Below are 24751 nucleotides of genomic sequence, written 5' to 3' on the forward strand. Positions count from 1 at the left end.
TGCTTAGAGACGGCATTCCCCTTCTGCCGGCCTCCGTGACAGACAAAGAGCTGGTCTGAGGTCTTAAAGCTTTGTGTCCCGTCTACGTACCATCTCAAGGCTTGGACGGGACAAAGTAAAGCTAGGGCTGGTTCTGCCTCCTCCGGGGGCAGCGCTTGCAGGTTCACTACCTGATCCCTGAAGGGGGTAGTAGGAACCTTGGGCACATAGCTGGGCCGGGGCCTCAGGAATACCTGGGAGTCAGCCGGCCCAAACTCTAGGCACGAATCCGTCGACCGAAATGCGTGCAAGTCCCCTACCCTCTTGATGGAGGCCAGTGCAAGCAGGAGCAGAGTTTTCATTGATAGAAACTTCAGCTCAACTTGTCAGTTGATGTACGCAACGGTCGCAGTGTTGTCCGTGCGGATCAGCACGTGCTTGCCTTGTAAGCTCCCTCTGAGGCGGTTCAAGGCAAGACGTACTGCTAACAACTCTAGGCGGTTGATGTGCCAGTGCAGTTGGGGGCCCGTCCAAACCCCGGCACTGCGTGCCCATTGTACGTGGCCCCCCAGCCAGTGGTGGAGGCATCCGTGTAAACCACAGCATGCCTGGAGACCTGTTCCAGGGGTACTCCTGCCCAGAGAAATGCAAGGTCTGACCACGTGGTGAAGATCTGGCGGCAGGCTGGTGTGACTTGGACCCGTTGAGTGCCGCGTAGCCACGCCCACACTCAGGACTCGGCCATGGAGCCAGTGTTGAAGCGGTCTCATATGAAGCAGCCCCAGCAGCGTGACTGCAGCTGCCATATGCCCCAGGAGCCTCTGAAACTGTTTCAGTGGGACCGCCGTCCTGCTCTTGAACATATTCAGGCAGTTCAACACCGACTGAGCCGTCCCTGCGTGAGGCGTGCTCGACCGAATCCAACTCCATACTGAGAAAAGAGATCCTCTCTGTCGAGGAGAGTTTGCTCTTTTCCCAGTTGACCTGAAGGCTCAACCGGCTGAGGTGTGAGAGCACCAAGTCCCTGTGTTCGCACAACTGATCCTAAGACTGAGCTAGTATGAACCAGTCGTCGAGGTAGAGAATGTGAATGCCCTGCTCTCTCAGGGGAACAAGGGCTGCCTCCACAACTTTCGTGAAGATACGGGGCAACAGGGACAGCCCGGAGGGCAGGATCTTGTACTGATATGCTCGTCCTTCGAATGCGAACCACAGCAATGGTCTGTGGTGCAGAAGGATCGACACATAAAAGTATGCATCCTTCAGGTCAATCGCTGCAAACCAATCTCGGGGACGGATGCCCCCGAAGATGCGTTTCTGCGTCAACATCTTGAACGGTGTCGGCGCCAATGGCCTCGTGGGCAGCACGCCAACATATAGCGCCTTTGCGCTTCGGGCGTCCCGAGTTCGGGTCCCGGCTCGTGGACCTTTCCCTATCCCGCCCCCCCTCTCTCTCTCACCCACTTCGCTTCCTGTCGACCTACTGTCCTATCTAATTAAAAGGCATAAAACACCAAAAATTAAAAATTAAAAAAACATATTGTACGGTAACCGGTGAAGGGCCTGTTTCAAGACACGCAGGTTCAAGATCGGTCGTAACCCACCGCCTTTCTTGGGTACAATGAAGTAGGGCCTGTAAAACCCCGTCTTCATATCGGCTGGAGGGACCGGCTCTATCGCATCCTTCGGGCGGGGTGGCCTGCCTATACCCAGCTCCACGGCGCCGCTTGCTCGAGGCTGCTGCGGATGCGACGCGGAAGCAGGGGTGGATGCAGGGGGCCGCCCTCGGTGATGAGCAGACTGGGGCACTGCGGCTGGCGGACGGGGGGAAGCCGTCTTCATATCGGCTGGAGGGACCGGCTCTATCGCATCCTTCGGGCGGGGTGGCCTGCCTATACCCAGCTCCACGGCGCCGCTTGCTCGAGGCTGCTGCGGATGCGACGCGGAAGCAGGGGTGGATGCAGGGGGCCGCCCTCGGTGATGAGCAGACTGGGGCACTGCGGCTGGCGGACGGGGGGAAGCAGCAGCTGCCCGCCTGGGCAGGATATGTCGGATCGCCTCAGTCTGCTCCTGTGCAGACGAGAACTGCTGGGCCACGTTCTCGACTGCGGCCGAAGAGGCCGGTCTGGGACACAGGAACCTTGAGGAACCGAACTTGTCAGCATCCCTCATGTCGGCCAGACACAGCCAGAGATGACGCTCCTGGACCACAAGTGTGGACATTGCACGACCCAGAGAACTCGCAGTGACCTTCGTCGCTCGGAGCGCGAGGTCAGTTGCAGTTCTGAGCTTTTTCAGAACTTCCGGATCGTGACCACCCTCGTGCAGGTCCCTCAGTGCTTTAGTAAGGCGGAGGCAGATTCTCCACAGGCCACATAAGCATCGCCGGACAGACCAGACGAGTACCTACAGACCCGGGAGGGGAGGCACGGTTTGCCCTGCTGGGTGGAGGCGGTATCCGGACACAACTGCATCGCAACCAACCGCTCCACCAGGGGGACCCCCGTATACCCCCTAGCTGCACCACCGTCGAGAGTGGTGAGGGAGGAGGAGTTAGCAGGGCGGTTTCCGGCAGAAAAAGGTGCCTTCCATGACCTGGTAAGCCCCCTCATGCACCTCCGGGAAGAATGGCACCGGGGCGGGGTGCTGAGAACCAGCGCGGGCCACCCTGAAGAACCAATCATCCAACCTTGAGGGCTCAGGACACGGTGGAGATTTCCACTCGAGCCCTACCCTCACGGTGGCCCAGGAAAGCGTCATTTCCGGATTCGATTCAGGCATTGCTATAGTCCCAGAGGGCAGCAGCGCAGCCGAATCTTCCTCTCCAGAAAGCTCCGGCTCACCCTTCAATGCAGCGATCGACATCCGTCGGGATGAGCACCGAAGGATACTGCTGGTACGCTCCTTGTAGAGGGCCCAACACGTTCCTTTGGCAGCTCAACTGGTTGTGGAATGCAAGAGGAGCGATGGTCCCCCAAGGGTTGGTTCCCTGGAGGGTTTGCCATCACTGTTACCCTCAGACCGCCCGTGCTACTGCCTGAAGTAGCCCCCGCCTGACTGCCGCCATGATGAGAACTAGATCGAGGCAGAGGCAATGGAGCTCCGCCCCTTTTAAGGTAACGGAGCTTGGCCCACAACTCCGAGATGGTCATCTTCCTGCAATAAGAACATTACTCATCCACGAATGCCACCTCAGCGTGCTTAATGCCCAGACACGTGAGGCGGCGATCGTGACCATCATCCGACACCAGGTAACGACAACATCCAGAAACGCACAGGTGATACGTTGTCTGTAGCAAAACGCAACGTTGTCTTTACAAAGACGCAACGTCGAGTTTGCCAGACACAACAGCATCTTTAAAAAGACACAACGTCGAGTTTACCAGACGCAACGTCGTCTTTAAAAAGACGCACCCGTGAATGCTCTTTTAGGGAAAAAGCTCTTTCAGTGTGCTGAAGCGCACAGGGGAGATGGCTGCTTGCAACACAAACAGGGGGTAGTGCAGCCTGATGTGTGCAACCCACTTGACACGGGAAACCACCACCGCTGAAGCCCCGTTCCGCCAACACCAAGAGCTCCAAAGAGTGCGCTGAACTTGTTCAGTCTTCTTCTCTCAGTAGAGTAGTCAGGAGCAAAACGATGTGATCGCTCGGCTCCGAAGCGAAAAGCTGGTATGTGTTGCACCGGCTGCCTTTTTATGCTCACGCTGTGATCAGCGGCAGCTAGATGCAATCATCGCATGCCAATCTGCATTGGCTCGTTTAGTTTACACTCGAAGTGGATTGGTCTCTCTAATCAAGATCCCAATTCGTCGGTCACCGATGTGACGTCGAAAGTGACCGACTGAAAGGAAGTCAATGGGAACCAAAACAGTTTGGTTACCAACATTGTTCAAAATATATTTTTCTTTGTGTTCTGCAGAAGAAAGAAATGTATACAGGTTTGGAATGACATGAGGGTGAGTGAACAATGACAGAATTTTCATTTTTGGATGAACTATCCCATTAATAGTCTCTCCATTAACATGAGGTCATATAAACTTCATGTAAAATAATTATAAATCAAGCGTAGCGTTAGTTCTGGCAGGTCACGTTAGTCAAGCTCGCATCAGCTGACTCTCAGCTGATCCCCATCTACCTATGGGAATACGACACCTATCTAAGCATTCATATATAAGGTCCCTCGGTATTATCAGCAGTTTTCGCATTGCTCAATAACTAATTACCCTCCTCCATCCCCAACTCCTCCCCTGTCAGTCGGGATTCAGCCTTCTGATTCTCCTTTGAATCAGACTAATTCTAAAATGTGTACATAAAATTATTGAACTTTAACAATATCTGCAATACATTTATGTTGGTTCTGTTCTGTTTACCCTGGGGGGTTATTGCTGCTCTCCCTGCTCTCATCCATGCTAGACTGCATGCATGGATGCTCAGGGAGTTCTTGCCCAGAACAGAACCATACCGCCAATCCAAACTATGCTAATTGTCAATCATCTTTGACGATAGTGGTCCTGACAGAAATAATACATTTAAATCTGTATAAAAGTAAATCTGTGTATTATTTGTTCATTTGTATTACTATTTTTTTTTTTTAATTATTCACATCTAATTTAATAACTTATATCTTGATTCATTTTGTTAATGATTTTTTTAGAACTTACTTGGTGACCAAGGTATGACAGCCGTCATGCCCTGCCATACCCAAGTGATGCCATTTCATGTGTAGGTGAATATATGTCTACAAAGAAGAAAGCCCTGTCTAGGCTCTGCCCTGGTACAGTCTGTGTCGAGCCATTCATTAGTCTCTTTGTTTGATGAGAAAAAGAAGAAATGTATTTGCAATAAACGCTTTAAGAATCCGTACAACTGTAGCAGCAGTGGACTATTATTCTACTGCGTGGAACTGAGGAAGAACTGATGACAACACGGTTTGATCTTTGGTTGACTAATCAGCACAAAGGGGCATTTCATTAACCCCCAAATGTAGACATTGAATATTTATTAAGCTGTTTATTTCTTTTCTACCTTTGAATACAAAAACGAAAAATCAATCTTGTTTTGTTTTTTTTTTATGAAAAACAAAAAAGACACTGTTTCTCATTTTTCTATTTTCAATATTAAATAAAAAAAAAAAACACAAATGATACACAGATTCAGATTAAAGTAGAAAACAATCTTTTAAAAATTGTTTTAAATGAAATGTAGCATGTCAGACTGCAGAACACTGCTGTGGCTGCTTGAAGTGTTATGTCAACAACACTAATACAATAGAAACAGATTTCATGAGTTTTCCTAGGACACAAGTAATGTTTTTGTAGGGCATCAAGTGTTCATGAAGCTCTCCTACACTCAATGCTGTGGTATTGCCCAATAATATAATATTTGATAAAGTTGGTCTCACTGGTCCATAAATGATTTAGCCGTATTTTTTCTGTGGTTGATATGAAGCTCAGGTAATGAAATCCATGTAGAGTCCTGGGGCTGTCTTGTCCTCCAGAGGAGAAAGATGCATAGAGAGCACTCATTTGATCCATGTCTCCTCTCGTCTTCTCACTGAATTTCATTGATGCTGATGTCCCATTTTTCCTTCCATCAGAGATATTTATGCTTGTCTAACATTCAGGAAGTTCTTGTTAAAGATTCACGGTGTGGGTAGGACCACTTGGCTGCAGAGGTTTTGCTGCAGAGACCCCATTAGTGTAACCTTGTTTGACGGCTGCTGTAATGCTGCGATTTGCACTGTACATGAACTCTTTTACAAAGTATCCTTAGTAATTCTGGTGTTGGAAATTGTGATGTGCACAACAACTAATTTCACTGTCATGGAAATTTTGTAACTGACTAGTCAATTAGTCTAAAAGTAAAAAACCTCAGAAGACAGTCAAAAACATTGTGTATGTGCGATCTATTTGAAATACTTAAACTATGAATCAAACAATCAAATAATTCCAGATACCTTATTATCTGAACTGTTCTTATTTTCACAGTTAGTTTCAAAACACTGACGGCAACTAAAGCAGCAGATGGGGTGAATGAAAATGCTTATTCACTCTCTGACAGTAGGTGGCGCTTATGGACAAGCAGAAATTCAGCAGATACCATGGTTACTCCTGTAAACAAAGCAGAGCTATACATATAATCACTATTTCATTTGGCGTTATATGGAGATAACATGAAAAATTTCAACAAAACCTTTTTGAAGAAAGTCAGTTTCCTTTCATTCATAATATTTCCCCCTTTAAACTGGTAAATACGCTCCCACACTTTGCTTGTCTTCAAAGCGGACATTTCTCTGAGCCCGCAGTGAGTAACATGAAGAAAGTGCATGCTTGCAAGGTCTGAGGTGAAATTAAATTAATACGTTTTCCACTCCACATATGCACTTTTCAAAATAATGTATTATTTTTAAAACGTAACATTAAAATGACAAAATTTTGACTAGTATTTCCAATGTCGACTAGCAGCAGCAGTTCCGTTTATTCGACTAGTCAACCAGAGGTGTAAAGAGTACCTGAAAACCATACTTGAATAAAAGTACAGAGTACAAAATTACAAGTTTACAAGTAACCAATTCCAAAACAACTTGAGTAAAAGTCTTAGAGTATCTGATCTTAACAGTGCTTAAGTATTTTATGTATACTAAATATAGGCTCAAAGATGCAATAGTCAGACATGCCAGTGAAAAAAAAGGAAGAGTTGATGTGTGAGGAGAGCAATCACGTTTATTTTCTAAAACCAAAATAAAATTGAACACCTCAAAATTGCACAAAAAAACATAATATCCTTCAAAAAGTTCTCTTCAGTATAACTGATAAATAAAATAATGTTAAGTAAAATTAAAAAGTCAAAGCATTCTTGCACTGGATGTGCTGGTTCCAGCTTCATTGCAGGCTGCAGTAATGTCCTCATCTCATATATAAAACACCTGTGATTCACAACTACTTGCTAAGGAACTCGCATTCACGTAAAGTAGCCTTGTTGACAAGTTTGGGTGAGTAAGGGCAAAATGCACAAGATACAGTACTTTCAGTGCCCTGTAGTTGGCGATATCACTTCTTTTGTAGCAGAAATAAACTGCTGTAGAAAAAGCTAGGTGCTGTGCAAAATGTAATGTGTAATTTCAACACTCATTACAAATGTAGTGGAGTAAAGAGTACAGATACTTATTAAAAAATGTAGTGAAGTAGAGAGTAAAAGTTGCTAATACCTTTGATACTCAGTAAAACTACAGAGTATCCAAAAAGATACTCAAGTACAGTAATTAATTACATTTACTCAAATACTTTACACCTCTGTAGTCAACTAGTCGCGCCCATTCCTAGTAAGAAATAATTATGTGTATTCTACTTTCTCCTTATGCAGTGACCCACATTGACACCCCCTCAGCTGTGTCTGAGACCTAGAAATGGCTTTGGGTTAAGAGACACTTAAAGGCCCTTTTTACACCTGGTATTAAAATGCATTTTTGTTGATATGATCACAAATACAGGTGTAAACGGGGTCTGAAACATTTTGAGTTAGTCCACTTTTGACCAGTTCCATAGGTAAAGGCCAGTCACTAAAGGCCGCCTCCTCTCTGTCTAATGACCTAATTCTTAAACATTACAGGACATATTTCTGAAGCGTGCTAGCCAGATGGGATTTAACTTTGCTGGCTGAAATCTTAAGTTTATTTTGAAGGTGAAATAAATGTTAAAAGAACATTGTTCTCCTACCAGTTCTGGTTGTAACACAAATCCACATTGTTCAGCGTAGTTTTGTGGCTATCAGAGCAGAAATGAATGCTGCTGCTCTCTGTGTCATTTTCCATTGTCTCCTTTCGCATTCATAAGTAAATTGCGCAAGCTTATTTCATAATATTAGATTGAAAGATCAGGAAAAAGCCCACACAAACACCCACCCATAGAACCTCCCTTCAAAGAAATCAGAAACGTGTCTCCCTCATTTATTTGTGATCCGATTGACCAAAATGCATCTTAAAACCAGTTGCATTTTAAAAACAGGTCTTTTGTTCATTGTATTCTGCAACACAGGCTTTTAACCTTTACAGATCCAGTGGCCCCTGTATAAAAAGATTGATTTTCTTAGTAACACTTTATAGCACCATAAAGAATGTTATCTAACATTATTACATAATACAATGATTACAGAACAGGTAATTAGCTAGAAAGTTAGAAATGACCTGAAAGTTAAAAATATCATGAAAATGTAAATCTTCATCCCAGAGCCCCTGGAGTACCTCCAGGGACCATGTTTTCACTATTTATGGTGCTTTTTGGATACGACAGAGACATCAGTAGGAAGAAAGGAAGAAAGCTGCTCACACAAACAAGCACATCCAATTAAAGGTGCTGGATGTAATTTTTTTGACTGTACTAAAGCATAAAAATACCATAATATGTTTGCAGATACTTAGGAAATATGCTAAGTTCACATACTTAAATAAAAGACAGGATCGTATGAACTATGAACCGAGATATTTAGTTTCGGTTTTGATTAATTCAAATGTGCTCTGATTTTGGAGTTGCAGTGATAGAGTCTTCGTGTCATCTCACTCCACAATAATTCACGTTTTGAGAGTTGAGTCACTCTCCCACTTTTTGACTGTACTAAAGCATAAAAATACCATAATATGTTTGCAGATACTTAGGAAATATGCTAAGTTCACATACTTGTTTCTCAGAGAAACACTACAGCCAGTTATTCTACTTTGAAATGAGCGTTCTGTGTCGGAATCAGTGTTGCCAGATTGGATGGACGATTTCCAGCCCAAAAGCTCACAAAAAACCGCCCAAAACTTTAACTGTCAAAATAATGTGATGAAATATGCGAATCAAGGTTGATAAGGGCCATTTTAACTCCTTAAAACAAAATAATATAGGCTAAATATTAGAGTTGGGGTACTCGAACTTGGACTCGGACTCGAGTCCGGACTTGGACTTGATGTTTAAGACTTGGTCTTGACTCGTACTCGACAAAGGTGGACTCGGACCCAACTCTAAACTATTGTATGGACTAGTGTTTGTGAATATTAAGCTGCAAAAATACTATTTAAATATGAATCATGCATGTTCTTCGTGTCTCTGTGGGAATGAATGGCACAGATGCACGGATTCGTTTACTACACACATACTGAAGTGCGCGTTATGCTTAGTGTTTTAAGCTTCTGCCACCTCAATATACATGAACATAATCTCTAGAACTGCTCTGAGAGTCACTTCATGACCATTTCACCATTTCTTTTGAGAAAAACTATCATCATATCATATACAAACAGACACTTAAAGGTCTTCACAGCAACCCGTCAAAACAAAAGTTAGGTTTAACTTGAAGAAATTGTGACAGAAATATATTAGTTAATGTAATGATAATACTACTACTACGCCGACTTAAGATTGTAAGATTACGCCGACTACACTGCTGCAGAGTAGTACACGAGACACAGAGTAGTACATTTTATGAATCAGTATTGCCAAGTGAAAATTAACAAGCCATACCTGAAATCCAAGCACAAGATCACCTCTGTAACGTTTTTTCTCTCTTTTTTGATTGCCTCCTTCCTCGAAAGTGATCAGGTTTTACAAGAAGTCCTTTGGAGCTGTGTCCTATATGAGCCACCCATGGCCACATGTTAGTGGCCAGCTCCAGCTAATGAAAGGTGTAATGTTGCATTATAAATCTATTAATTCAAATGTGCTCTGATTTTGGAGTTGCAGTGGTAGAGCCTTCGTGTCATCTCACTCCACAATAATTCACGTTTTGAGAGTTGAGTCACTCTCCCACTCTTTAACTTATATTTAGGCATTGTGATTACTTGAATATACAGTCACTACATTTAAAATCAGATACGTTATAATTTATTACGCTAAAAACTTGTCACTCATGAATCATAATGTCTGTCTGCTGAAGATTGGATGGACGATTTCCAGCCCAAAAGCTCACAAAAAACCGCCCAAAACTTTAACTGTCAAAATAATGTGATGAAATATGCGAATCAAGGTTGATAAGGGCCATTTTAACTCCTTAAAACAAAATAATATAGGCTAAATATTAGAGTTGGGGTACTCGAACTTGGACTCGGACTCGAGTCCGGACTTGGACTTGATGTTTAAGACTTGGTCTTGACTCGTACTCGACAAAGGTGGACTCGGACCCAACTCTAAAAGCCATGTTTCTGAATGACAGAACCTAGTGATGCCATGTAGACAGAGAAGATAAGTGGTCCAAGAACTGAGCCCTGAGGCACCCCAGCAGCACCAGCGCCAGCGCCTCTGCAGTGTGTGTGTGTGTGTGTGTGTGTAGTAACGTTGTGATGACTGATTGGATGCAGTAGGCCTACATGCATACTTGGACTTGTTTGTTAAACAATTAGCCTATGCAATTTATATGTTTGAAAACCGCCAAACTGACCCCAAACCAGCCCAAATTTTGTCCACCCGCTCAAGCCAATTTTTACCCGCACAATCAAATTCAAAACCGCCCAATCTGGCAACACTGGTCGGAATGCCTGGTTTGTTTTGGTCTGTGGGATTCCACCCACTGTCAGTTTACCCAATAGTATTTTGACACCCTAGCGTTGCCAGCTGACAGAAAACACAGCATATTGCAGTCATTAAGCGAGCAAATGAACTGGAGCAGAGATTGCAGATTCTACCCGAACTAAAAAAGGCATCTATCTAAAAAGCTCTGTGACAAGAGGCATATTAAAATGCAGATAAATCAGCTTATAAACTAAAGCTGATGATACACGGGGCAACTTTTTGGGCAATGTTGCCTCCAACGGGCAACCAGATGACACACAGGGCCCACGACCGATCTAAAGTATCCAGATAGACATTTGTTATCCATTCTCAATGTGAAAGTGCCCAAGCAACATTGCTCAAAAAGAGTTGCCCAGCAAAATTGCTCAAAAAGTTTCCCCGTATATCATCACCCTTACAGTGCAAGGCTTGTTGCCTACCATTGTCAGTTGTGCTCGTTCATGTTGTGTGTCCTCAATCTGGCAACCCGTGTGAACGGCAAGTCTCAGGAGGAGGAAGCATAACAACTCTCCAATATTTTAAATTTTGACTGTAGTACCCATTTCAACCACCAGCTGTCAATATTATATATTGCGCCTTTAAAGGGGTCATATGATGCGATTTCAAGCTTTCCTTTCTCTTTGGAGTGTTACAGGAGGAAGACGGGTTCAGAAATTATATTTCAAATTAAGGGACAATGTTTGCTCCCTGGAATTGATTTGCTGGGGGATTTTTTTTTTTTTTTTTTTTGTAAGGGGCAGTTTTTATAATTACTTTCTTAAATGTATCTGTGTATACATGTAATGTATCTGTGTATCCATTATAATCACTGAAGCTGTCTACACTGCAAAATGAATCTTACATCATATCTGCACTTTGTTGTTTATGAGTAAATTTGCAAAAGTGCAGTATTCAGAATTCTTCATCACCGGTGACTAATCTAAAGGCTCTGATTGGCTATTGCATTCATACGCTCAACAGAAACCTGTGTGCTTGGTAATGTGCAATGCTGCAAAAATATGCATAAAAAGAATTTGATGCAACATGAGCAGATCTAAATCTTATGCCACAATCAACAACCATTAGTAGTCTTAATAAATGTAGTTAAATTGTACAGGGCCCCCTTATTTTGAATTTGGAGGGCATTTTTGTTCGTTTTGGTGGCATTTTTGCCCTAAGTCCCTCGTAATTTCTGCCCCTGGAGATGGACATATATGACTGTTAACTTTGCTTTTTTATACAATATAATAAAATAATGCCTATTTCTTGTTACCTCCTCTGAAACTTACTCTGTTCTTTTTTTTTCTGTAGAAAAAGGACGTTTCTTCCGTTTTCGTCTGCCTGTACCGCTGAGCATGCTGGGAGTAAGTAAGCAATCCCTCCCCCAGGAAGACCCAGATGAGGTGACCATCCATTCGGCTGATCAGAATGAGAAACGCTCTTCCTGCTCGTCATCTGTCTCTCTTTCCCTTTCTCCACGTGAGCTCCATCCACCCACCGGTGAGAGCTGTAGCCCTTCCTATGGAAACGACACCTGGGCTCTGATTGGCCAGAATTATCTGGGGTCATGCTCACCGATCTCAGGGCCACAAGATCACTCGTCTCCACGGGGCCCTTGGGAACGGGTGGACCCACAGGAGCCTTTGCCGACTGCATCTAGGAGAGCATCACGGGCCAGTATGTGCACGTTTAGGAGAGTATCATCTACACAAGATTTAGAAGGACTCAGCACGCAGACACAGAGGACGTACCGTGATCGCCACGCTAGCGAAGGTATACTAACACATCTAAATACACAAGCATAAGCTTTTGAGAAGAATTATATGACTGTAATCGGTTGTGTCAAAGGAATAGTTCACCCAAAAATGAAAATTTGCTTAATTTACTCACCCTCAGGCCTTCCAAGAGGTAGATGAGTTCGTTTCATTCACCTGAACAGATTTGGGGAAATTTAGCATTACATCACTTGCTCACCAGTGGATCCTCAGCAGTGAATGGGTGCTGTCAGAATGAGAATTGAGTCCAAACAGCTGATAAAAACATCACAATAATCCACAAGTAACCCACATGACTCGAGTCCACCAACTTATGTCTTCTGAAGTGAAAACCTGTGTTTGCAATAAAAAAAAGAATCCATGATTTTAACTTTAAACTGTCCCTTTTGGCCATAATCCATAATAATGTTTCCTCCAGTGAAAAGGTTCACCCACTGTTGTCCTCTCACATTAAAATCCACCCACACATTTGTTTAGAACTGTTTTGGAATGTTTTTTCACTTGTAAATTGTGCTTGAAAGTGCTTGATATGTGCATATTTCTCTCCTGATTCAGACAAAATGACTTTTTTCACTGGAGAAATCAATATTATGGATATAGGACTCGTATTTTGCTGGAAGCAAATGTTTGAAATTATAAACATCTTAATGATATGAAGGATCTAAGGATCCTCAAATGCAAACTGTGTGTTTTGCCTCAAGAGAGCAGCCATACATTTGTGTTGTTTTACTTTCTTTCTTTCTTTTATATTCCTGCATTCATTCATTCATTCATTCATAATCATTTTATTATTCCATTTAATCATATAATTATTTATAATATTAATTTTAAACAATTTGTATACTCATTATATTAATTGATTAGTTATTTAAATTATTATTATTATGTTTTATGTTATTTTTCCATTGTTGTTTAGACGTTAGATTTGTGGTTTCAAGGATATTTGTGTTCATGAGTAAGAGATAAGAGAATGTCTCATTCCAAGGTTTTTAACGTCATGGGACGTTGTTGTGAAGCAGTAATTTTCCATTGCTATTGATTGTGGTATAATGACACTTGTTGTATTTATGCTGGGCAGACAAAGTCTGAGCATTGAAACATACGCAACTATTCAATAAGCTTTGCTCTTTTTTTATCATTACTTTATCATTCATCATTACTTCGTTTCCTGCTTCTGCTCTTCTCTGGCTTTACTCAGTCAACTACTTGGCTAATAGAAGACTGTTAACACTGGTTTTGGGTACCAGACAAGGATCTGGCATCCAGGGCTGGATCTGATATTTCTGTTATGGAGGCATGATCTAACAGATAGATTTTTATTATTACAGCTTTTCGAGTCACAAGAAGTTCATTGATGGGCTGGAGTGTGGATTATTATGATGTTCTTATCAGCTGTTTGAACTCATTCACTGCAGAAGACACATTTTGAGTGATGTGATGCTAAATTTCTCCAGTTTGTTCCGAAGAAGAAACAAACTCATCTACATATTGGAAGGCCTGAGGATGAAATACATTTTAAGCAAATTTTCAGTTTTGTGTAAACTATTCCTTCAAAGTGACTTAATTTGGTAAAATGAACTGCAAGGAGCAGAAATGAAAAACACTGCTTGCTTATCTCTGTGGGGACTTCCAATTCACATATGTTAAAATTATAAGATGGTTAATAATTACTATTAATTTAGAAACTTTATAATATTGAATGAGGCACTACATATGAATAGGGTAGGCTATTTCCTAGAGTGTAACAGTTGACAGTTAGGTCAAGGTATCTAGCCAAAAATATACATGAGTGAATGTAAGGTTTCCACATTTAACAGTGCTTAAATATTTAAAAGTAAAAACTAATCTTTTTTTTTAGCCCTTGAAACTGACTGATGAAATCAAGAGACAGGGCAGCTTTTCTCATTAAAATGAGTAATTTTCTCACTGCCTTGACTTTGTAAGGCTCTAGGACACAGCAGATGTTAAACTGTGACCTATATCCTGAAATGTGTAACCTGAAATTACTGAGCATTAAATTCAACTGCAGCTGGTTTTATAGTTGTTTGGCACTTGGATGTAGTTGTTAATGGACTGACCATGTTTGTACTCCAGCCAGGTTCTTTTTTAGTGATAGCTATAACATAATTAAAAAATGTTGTTGTGACTGTAGAGAGATGTCTTTACAAGGATGAATGACTTTAGTTTTGGCCAATTACATGTCACATTAAATTTAGTTTTTTATTGCCTGCGTTAAATAAAAGGGCAATAAAATCCACAGGAACGTGATGTGACTTGTTAGGTTAGTAAGACAGACAAAGTTATATATTTTTAGTATAGATTTCCATCATGATAAGCAATAAAATACAGTATATAGCTTGTACATGAATAAATTGTAAGGTAAGAAATGTATTGTTTATTGTACAGTATTAACTTTTAATATGCAAAGAGTCATCTTATCAAAGATGCAAACATTTGCATATCATATCAAAAGTAATGTAGAGTTCAAGGAAACTGTCACAACATTTTGATTTAATGTGTTAAACATCTCAAGGTTGTTCATTGACCAAGTGATTTATTATAATTTGAAAGAAGATACCTAACAGACCTTCTCACAATTTACAGCGTTAAGCACAATTAAAATTTTTATAGTATATTCCTAATATGAAATTGTATGTTTGCTATATGAGCGAAATGCCACTTTTAGAAAGATGTTATCTAATGATAATGTAACTGGTAATATAAGTGAAAGTTTAAATTTAGGATGTTTTCTAAAAGTTGCAAAAATATTGTGGGAAGTCGAAACTGTTAAATTCAACCAAAATCATTATTTATGCCTATACTTCCTCCCCACCTAAATGATTTATTGTCTTTATGAACTGTATTTTCTTCTGAGTAACACAAGAGTTTTAGGTTCTGCTATTCTTGTAGGGATTTTTTTTACTATCACATACCCTCATACAGTTTAAAAAACCTAATAGATCTCACCCTTTCACTGATGCTTTTGATTGCCTTTCACTGTCTTTCTCTCCTTATGCCCTGTTTATCCATGATCTATTGCTTTCTCAGATAATGGGCGTAGTATTAAAGGTAACAGAGCTGTTACTCAGCACATGCTTGCCTGCCTGTGTAAAGCATGCTCAGGTTTACACTGAATGCTCCTGAAACACACCAAATTAACAATCACAAAATACTGAAAAATAAGTGTGAATGTGCCAGAGGGACAGAGGAGAGATTTGCATGCGTAATGCCTTGCGTGACGTGAAAGTGCATGGGACAGAAATCACTTGCTGGATTGTTTGAGCCGATATTTAAGAACTAAGTTTGAGCTTTTGCAGCTTCTTCTGCCTTTCTTTTCTTCCTCTAAATCTCTCTTTCTGAACCTACATGGGTTTTCAATCCCTCAGGTTAAAGTTAATGTATTCCACAGGAGAATGGATTGTTTAGATTCTTGTAGCATTCTTGTCATAAATCTTTTCAATATACAAGACTGTGGATCATTTCAGTTCAGTGACCTGTTTATGACAGTAGAGTTCTTGAGATGATTCCAGATTCTCTTGACCTTTGGCCTCTTAACTTTTCAAAAGTGAAATCATTCTTTGCTCCCCTTCCCCCTCTCTTTCACTCTCTTCTCATTGGCTAGTGGCGCGCTCTTGGATGGCTAGGGGTATGGCTAGAGCTTCACTTTTTTAACCGTTGTCATGTCTCTGTTGTGCGTGTGTCTACTGTCTTTGTATGTTGTGTTTGCAATTGACTTATCCACAATCCACTTGTTTGTGGTGGTGCTGATTTTAATAATGTTGGTATGTAAATGCAGATTATTAAAATGATCAGTGTTGATGTCACTATTAAAGTGATAGACTGCTATTTTTTTGATAGCGAGAGAGAGAGAGTTGTACCCTGCTCATAATTTGTGTGTGTTTGTGTATTTGCTTTAGGTCCATTTAATCAGATCAAGTCCAACATTTTGGGTTCCACGTCTGACTCAAACCTTACTAAGTACAGCACCATCAACAAGATCCCTCTCATCACTCTAAACTTCTCAGAGACCAACAATGACAAGCGGGCATCATCTCCGCATTCCTCAGAGAAAACCATCATTGCACCAAAGGTCAAAGATCGAACACACAATGTCACAGAGAAGGTCACACAGGTGAGCGATGGACATTACATCATGGAAACATTCATTTACTACTATAAATGCAGCAACCAAAAAGTGGAGTCAACAAAGTGGTCTCACAAAATGCTATTGATTACTACTAAATACTACATTATGTCTCTCTTATGGGAAAGTCAGACATATAAAGGGTTGTCTTAATTACAAGAGAGAAATGGCCTTCAACTGGGAATGAAAGTTAGATGGGACTAACACACACACACACACACACACACACTAATTCAACTCATTAATGTTACTGTAAACCAGCTGAGTATACTTGAAAAATGTAAAAAAAAAAAATTGCCTCAGAGTAATTCTCTCTTAGAACTTCTGTTCATACTGTTGTGTGTATTAATCACTTATTCATTATTCCAATGAATAAAATGTTTGTCCTTCTAATCTTTAAACAAAAGATTTAAAGGTGCACTAAGCGATTTTTGCGAAACAATGTTGATATTTGAATACCCCAACAGGACCTCGCCCCTATTTTGATAACTCCGCCCCACACGTACACAACCCTGGCAGCGACAATGGCGGAATCTGCTATGCCTGCCAGCCGCAGCATATTCAAGCAAAAGCCAACACAGAAAAGTTGTGTGAAAAAGCAAAATCAATGTAACTCACCTATCAACCTCTGCATCCGATTCCCTTCCACTCCTTGAGTTCTCTCCACCGCTGGAAAGCTGCTCCAATATTTACGCGGTCCTACCTCTTGCCTGATCGTAACCCTTCATTTTAATGTTTTGTTCCTCCGAAATTTTACTCTTTTTTTTTTTTTATCTGCCGTCTCTCACTATCTATAGTCGATCAGCTAATATCCGTCCTGTGCACTCACTGAGCGCTCTCTTCTCCCTATCATTACTAGACACGCCCCTTACTGATCTTCCGAATCCGATATTCAAAAAATGTTTGAGACTTTTATGTTTAGCATTCATGTTATTGCCTGCTTAAGGTGAATCGCTTTGTTGTTGAATTGATCAAAAATGTCAGTAAAAATAATTACTTTACATTGTAATAACATTTCACAATATTACTGTTTTTACTATATTTTTGATCAAATAAATGCAGCATTGGTGAGCATAAGAGATTTTAATGTTTCCAAAACTTAAAAAAATAAAAAAAATCGTACCAACTTTGAATTGCTATCTGGATCTGGTATGTAACACCTCCTTTTCATTATTCAGTCAATTCTTGATGGATGAAAGCTCTTAGAATATTATTTTCTTTAAATATCGGGTTTCACTCAGAAATATGTCATATTACAGAAATAAATTGGGTTGCGAATGCTGTTTCATGTTGACCAAAGATAGCACTTATGATGGTGACTTCCTACGAAACAACTATTTACAACACACCAATAACAGCACAAAATAGATATAAAATGTCTGTTGATTCTACATAACTACTGAAGTCTCTCTGCTTGAGATTTGGTATTTGCTGCACAATGAGCCAGCAAATAAACCAATAAGAGTTGAACACCATATTCTACATACATGTATTTTAACCACATGTCTGGAATAAGTAGTAGGAACTAATCATGAAACATGAAGTAATAAATATAGTAGTGCATATACGTACATGCACCACTAATGGCTAAACACATATACGCAAAATATTGGCTCAGTTTGTACCTCTCTCCCTCCTCTTCTGTCTATTTCTGTCAGTGGTGCTGTTTTTGTTTGTTTGCCACATTATAGACTTGTTGCCTGTAACTAACCAGATGGCCAGTTACACACACAGATGGCTCGTTTCATCTTTTCTATTCTTTGTGTCATGCTGGTTGAAGAGTTGGACTCTAATTAAACTTGGTCTTGGCATCTAATCCTGAAATGCAGCCTCCCACACACCCGCAACCTTTATGCCGAACATGATTTCTCTCTTTCTGATTGACCCTTTTTTAATATAGCTCTTTTTTAATACATATCTTTATACTCTTCTTAATAATAATGAAATCCTCAAATGAAAACTCATTTCAGAGAAGTCACTTACATTCATGTGCAACCATGTGTTTTAGATTAAAAATAACCAAGCTATCCACAATAATAGTTTAAAGATAAACATAACTTTAAAGTTGAATCTGAAGTAAGCCAACAAAGGTCACTAAAAGCAAGAGTTTGATTACCGCACTGCATTATTGATTAATAATTAAACCCCAATAATTTATTTATACACTGCATGGGTGACATAATTTGGCAGGACACAACTTGTCAAGTGACACACAGACAAGCTCATATACAGTAATTAGGAGAACACATGATTTACAGCCAGCTGCAATTATTCTACTAATTATGATGGCCTCAGTCAATACTGAGCATTTTTTTGACCTGCTTCGCCATTTTGAGACACTTTGACCCAATTTGAGTTTTATGCACTGCATGACAAAGACACTTTCTAGTGATACAATATAATTATGTTTCTACTCGAAACTATTGATGAAAAATAATAATGTCAATGTATGTGATCATTTTTTTTTTTTACTTGTTTTTTTTTTTTTTTTTTGAGAAAATTGATTCTAAAGATTCCAAACAATTTTCAGACATTTCATACAGAATTAGGATTTTTATTTAAACATACAATAAATAATTCAGACAATAACAGATTAAGTAAAAAAAATATATAATGTTTGTTTGGTAACGCTTTAGATTACAACCCACAAAGAACTATGTAAGTATACTGAATTTACGGTGTACGTGTTTTTGGGCTCAGTACTGTTTTTTTTTTTTCTTTTTTAAGGTATCAATGCTGTACTTTTGTTCAGCAAGGATGCATTTAGTTGATCAAAACACAGTATTTAGTTGATCAAAAGACAGAGACCAACTTTAAAAGACTTTAAAGTTGTTTTTGTTACAAAAAACCTCTCTCTCCCACTTCACTTCCTGTCAGATCTCTAGACCTATATATCCTCATTATCTCATTAAAGGCAAAAATGCCAAAAATAAATACAATTCTATTTCAAATAAATGCTTTTCTTTGGAGCTTTCTATTCATCAAAGAATCATGAAAAAATTTATTCAACTGCACAACTGTTTTCAACTTTGCAAATAATAAGAAATGTTTCTTTAGCAGCAAATCAGCCTATTAGATTTCTGAAGGATCATGTGACACAGAAGACTTGAGTAATGATGCTGAAAATTCAGCCTTGTCATCACAGGAATAAATTACAATTTAAAATACAATAAAATAGTAAACAGTTACGTTAAATTGTCATATAAATAAAATAAATGCAGCATACACTATTAAAAGTATAGCATATGACCTCTTCGTGGCTGCAGCCCATGGGCCTCCCAGCAGATACCTACATTATTCAGCCAGTTTGTGTAGTTGCATATGTGTGTGTGTGTGTGTGTGTGTGTGTGTGTGTGTGTGTGTGTGTGTGTGAGAATGAAATGTACAGCACATTTCATTCACACACACAGACACTGTTTGAAACTTTAGTACTTTAGTATATAGTAACTCTGTCACTACAGTGGTGGTAGATTTATATGGTTAAATTATTATTTTTTTGCATACATTTCCTCAACATTCAAGTCCTAAAACTTGATAAAGAGAGTCTAATCAAAACAAAAGACACCCTTCATGACACACAAATACCCACACAGGCTAGCTGAAGGCTTGGCAATTACTGTCACTGAAAGCAAGAGGAAATTGTCTCTCATCCTCTCTGTGTCAGTGGAGGAATGGAGACGAGGGCTGTATGAGAATTGCCTCTGTGACATTGAGACTGTCCTAATGTGTCCCACACGCATACTGTCATACATCACTGTACAGATCAAAGCAGCTGTTGACTCATTTGTAATAATAAGCGTCCAGGGTGTTTTTGGATGCTTTAATATAATGCAGTGTATATAATCCTATGCATTTGTTTGCTCACTGAACACCCAGACTGGTCCTGTCCGTACAGACTGGTTCCCTGATGGGAAGGACATAACAGTCTTTCTGTATGTAATTTTTTCTCTGGCTGGATGGTGTGCTGTGGTCCGTGATTAACTCATGGCTGCCTCGGCTGTGACCCATCACCATGTGGCCTTCTCTCAGCTTTTCACATTACCATCTGAGTGCTGGATCATGAAATTTGCATCATACTGTAGGCATGATGTATTGCTCTCTCTTCAGTTTCCCAAAATTTCTATACAGTAGACATACAGTGTGATGCTCTATTTTAAAAAAGGAGCTCAATGACTAAGTACTAAATTGACATACTCTAACATTCACCTTGCAAAGCATCCTGGCCAATCAGAACAGATTTTTTCTAGAAACAAAGCTACAAAAATCTTTATGATATTGGCATCACAACCATGATTATGTTAACAACAGTATGAACTATACTTACTAATTTACATCTTTAAGTCTTAAAAGTATAATAGGAAAAACAGTGTGTTCAGTTCTAAGGGTCAGAGAGGGTTGAAAATGGTCACGTAAAACTAATTTCAAAATTAAGATGGAAATCAACAGTATCACAAATCAAATATGCAATTTTTTACCTTTGAACTTTGCTTAAACCAGTGATTCCCAAGCTTTTAGCTTTAGAATAAATATTTTGAAAAATAATGATAATAAATGGCTATTAATGTTTTTTGTTTGTTTTTTAAAAAGAATATTAAAATATGACATGATTTTTTTTTTTTTTTTTAATAAATGTTGCTCTCAATATGAAACTAAAACTGCTTGTCGGTGGCCACAAGTCACGTCTTAATGAGTCATTCATTCAACTGATTCATTCAAATGGCTGATTCATTTAAAAACAAGGCTGTCTTTAATAATTGGTCACTGAATCATTGGCTCACTCGATCTGTTAAAAACCTGGGAATGCTATAATATAATATAAAATAATAAAATATAATTTTAACATGTTATTGTTTTCTATAATTAATCGCACCAAGTTAACATGTTAAATTGACAGCCCTACTTTATTTCAATAAATTATGTAATATTTGAATAATTTAACACAGTTGTGTTAAAAACTACATTTGGATAATATTCAGTACAATTATCAAAGTATAAATCCAGTAAATCGCTTCCATCAATACCTCCAAAGCTTGCACAGACATGTACCACTTCCTGGATCAACATTTTAATCTGTAACATTATGCAGTTTTCATTTATATGCTGCCTATTGCTGATGACCGCATTATTTTTCATATGCATCGGTTTACATAAGAGATCGCTAGTTTCTCCATCCTGTTCACGTGTGTTTTTGTTCAGGAAGTTTTGTACTCGTTCAGAAGATGTGTAATAGCGCCCCCGAGTGTATAACAGTGAAAACACGAAAAGCCGTAAAAACTCGTCTTTGGCGGGGAAGCGTTTTCTTGTAAAAGACAAGATAACTCGTCAATGGCGGGGAAAGAGTTAATAGTGAGAATTGGTCGCCAAACTAAAGTGTGACCCAAATTTTAAGAACATTCTAAAATCCATGAACATGACAAATTGCTATGCTGATAATATGATTTCTAATTTAAAATTTATGAGATTATTAACATCATGAATATCTGAATCACATTCTACACTGCATGAATTTAATCATGTGTACATTTAATACATGAGTCACTGTGTTGTTTCCAGTCTCTGATTTTGCAGCTTCTGATATCTGTTAATAGTTGCAAAATTTAAAAGTACCATTGTTGTCATAGTAACCGCATCTCCATGCTTTAGGTGTTGTCGCTAGGCGCCGACGTGCTTCCAGAGTATAAGCTTCAGACGTCACGCATCAACAAGTTCACCATCCTACACTACAGCCCCTTTAAGGCAGTCTGGGATTGGCTGATTCTGCTGCTAGTCATCTACACCGCTGTTTTCACACCCTACAGTGCGGCCTTCCTGCTCAATGATGTGGAGGAGCAGAAGAGACGAGAGTGTGGTTATTCCTGCAGCCCGCTCAACGTGGTGGACCTCATGGTGGACATCATGTTTATCGTAGACATTCTTATAAATTTCCGGACTACGTACGTTAACACCAATGAAGAGGTGGTTAGTCATCCGGCTAAGATAGCAGTGCATTACTTCAAGGGATGGTTCTTCATAGACATGGTGGCAGCCATACCTTTTGACCTGCTCATATTTGAGGGAGGATCAGAAGAGGTGAGCAGTGCATATGTATACAGTGGGTACGGAAAGTATTCAGACCCCCTTAAATTTTTCACTCTTTGTTATATTGCAGCCATTTGCTAAAATCATTTAAGTTAATTTTTTTTCCTCATTAATGTACACACAGCACCCCATATTGACAGAAAAACACAGAATTGTTAAATTTAAGGGGGTCTGAATACTTTCCGTACCCACTGTATGTGTGGTTTGATTTGTTTTGTTTTGTTTTGTTTTAAGCATTCTAGAATTAATGATTTTTCATGCTTTTCATACTATTGCTTATACTTTGAGTTACAAATACAACAAATACAAAAAACTACTTCAAACTACATGGAACATCATACCAACCAACCTGAACACCTGGCAACCAACTCCAAAATTTGGGGTTAAATATAAAATACAGTTTAATGCTTAAATATGGATTTAACACTAAAACCGCCAGCAGGTAAAATTTACCCATGCACATGACTACTGTTTTAATATGGCTAAAAACGTATTATGTCACTGTATTATGCCACTGTCTTCACAAAGTAATGTCTAGAGTCATGAAATGATTATTTTTAGTCATCAACTATGTTTTTGTCCTGTTGTTTTATGTTCAAGGCTATTTTAAGCAGGCTACACTAATCACTTTTCTTAATGGTGAATATAGGCTAAACCATCCTGCAATGACAACAAGAATTACAAGGAAATAAATACATATTTGTGTGGTATCATGTTATAATAATATGTAATTAATCACATATTAAGATAACCCATGTTATTTAAATTACTAAAATACCCTAAATAAACAATAGTGAGCAATAATAATTCACTGTATCGGTAATATATATATATATATATATATATATATTTATTTATTTATTTATTTATTTATTTATTTTCCCAGGAAACAGGCAGACTAGAATAAATAGCAACACAGTAGCAAACAATAAAATTGCAAAACAAAAATTAATAATTAATCAAACGTTTATTTTAGCCTACTCATAAATGTTCAAACTTTGGATTAATTATTATTTTTGTTAATTTATTGTTCACTACTGTGTTGCTATTTATTCTAGTCTGCCTGTTTCCTGAAAAAAATATATATACTGTATATTATCTATGATGTAATGAATAAAACAATTTTTATGATTACCCCAAGTTTATTGTTGTTTCTCTCTTATTCAAATTATAAATGATATAACTAAACAAATTAATGATTAATTAGGTGAAACTGTGTGCTTGAATTTGTCGTTGCATCATACATCCTATGCAGTGCGGTGAATTATTATTGCTCATAATTGATGACTAAAATAATATTTCATGACTCTAGACATTACTTTGTGAAGACAGTGGCATAATACAGTGACTTAACAAGTTTTTTTTAGCCATATAAAAACCTTTATCAAAAGTCATGAGCATGAGTTAATTTTACCCGCTGTTGTTTTAGGTATACAACAACCCCTGGCAGTTAAAGTGATTTATATAAACAATTTTTAACAACAGGGGATTGTAAATAACACAATTTTAGTAAAAGTCAATGACTGAGAGACTTGGATATTTCATTGAAAATCTGTTACGTACATTTGAAAAACAGCCATGGGTAAAATTTACCCCGTGGCGTTTCTAGTGTTAAATATGACTGGCTGTTTTAGCTTTCTTGCAATTGTGTCATTTTTATCTAAACATTATGTTAGCATGAATGTATGTTTGCTCTTCACCTTCTTGATTAGACCACGACTCTGATTGGCCTTCTAAAGACTGCCAGACTGCTCCGATTGGTCCGTGTGGCACGAAAGCTGGATCGTTACTCAGAGTATGGGGCGGCTGTCCTAATGCTCCTCATGTGTATCTTTGCGCTGATTGCTCATTGGTTGGCTTGCATATGGTATGCGATCGGCAATGTGGAGAAGCACTATCTGGATCACACTATCGGCTGGTTAGACAATCTAGCCATATCTATCGGCAAGCAGTACAACGACACTGACCTCTCCTCAGGCCCCTCAATCAAGGACAAGTATGTGACAGCACTGTATTTCACATTCAGCAGTCTGACCAGCGTGGGTTTTGGAAACGTGTCGCCAAATACCAACTCAGAGAAGATCTTCTCCATCTGTGTCATGCTCATTGGCTGTGGGTATCAATAAATTAAAATTAAACTTATGGCATCAAAATCACCAGTATAGCAAACAGGAACGCTTTTTAAGTCAGCCTAATCTTAGCAGTTCCCAAACGGGATATAATATAATATAATGTAATGCAATGGACTGTTA

At 39.4% G+C, this 24751-nt stretch overlaps 1 pseudogene; it reads left to right on the forward strand.

Moving 5' to 3' along the window:
* Nucleotides 1-24751, forward strand: part of LOC107705567 (potassium voltage-gated channel subfamily H member 7-like) — a 70600-nt pseudogene that overhangs the window by 26873 nt on the left and 18976 nt on the right.

This window comes from Sinocyclocheilus rhinocerous, unplaced genomic scaffold (assembly GCF_001515625.1).
Source record: "Sinocyclocheilus rhinocerous isolate Xijiao unplaced genomic scaffold, SAMN03320098_v1.1 scaffold504, whole genome shotgun sequence".
Classification (NCBI taxonomy): Eukaryota; Metazoa; Chordata; class Actinopteri; order Cypriniformes; family Cyprinidae; genus Sinocyclocheilus; species Sinocyclocheilus rhinocerous.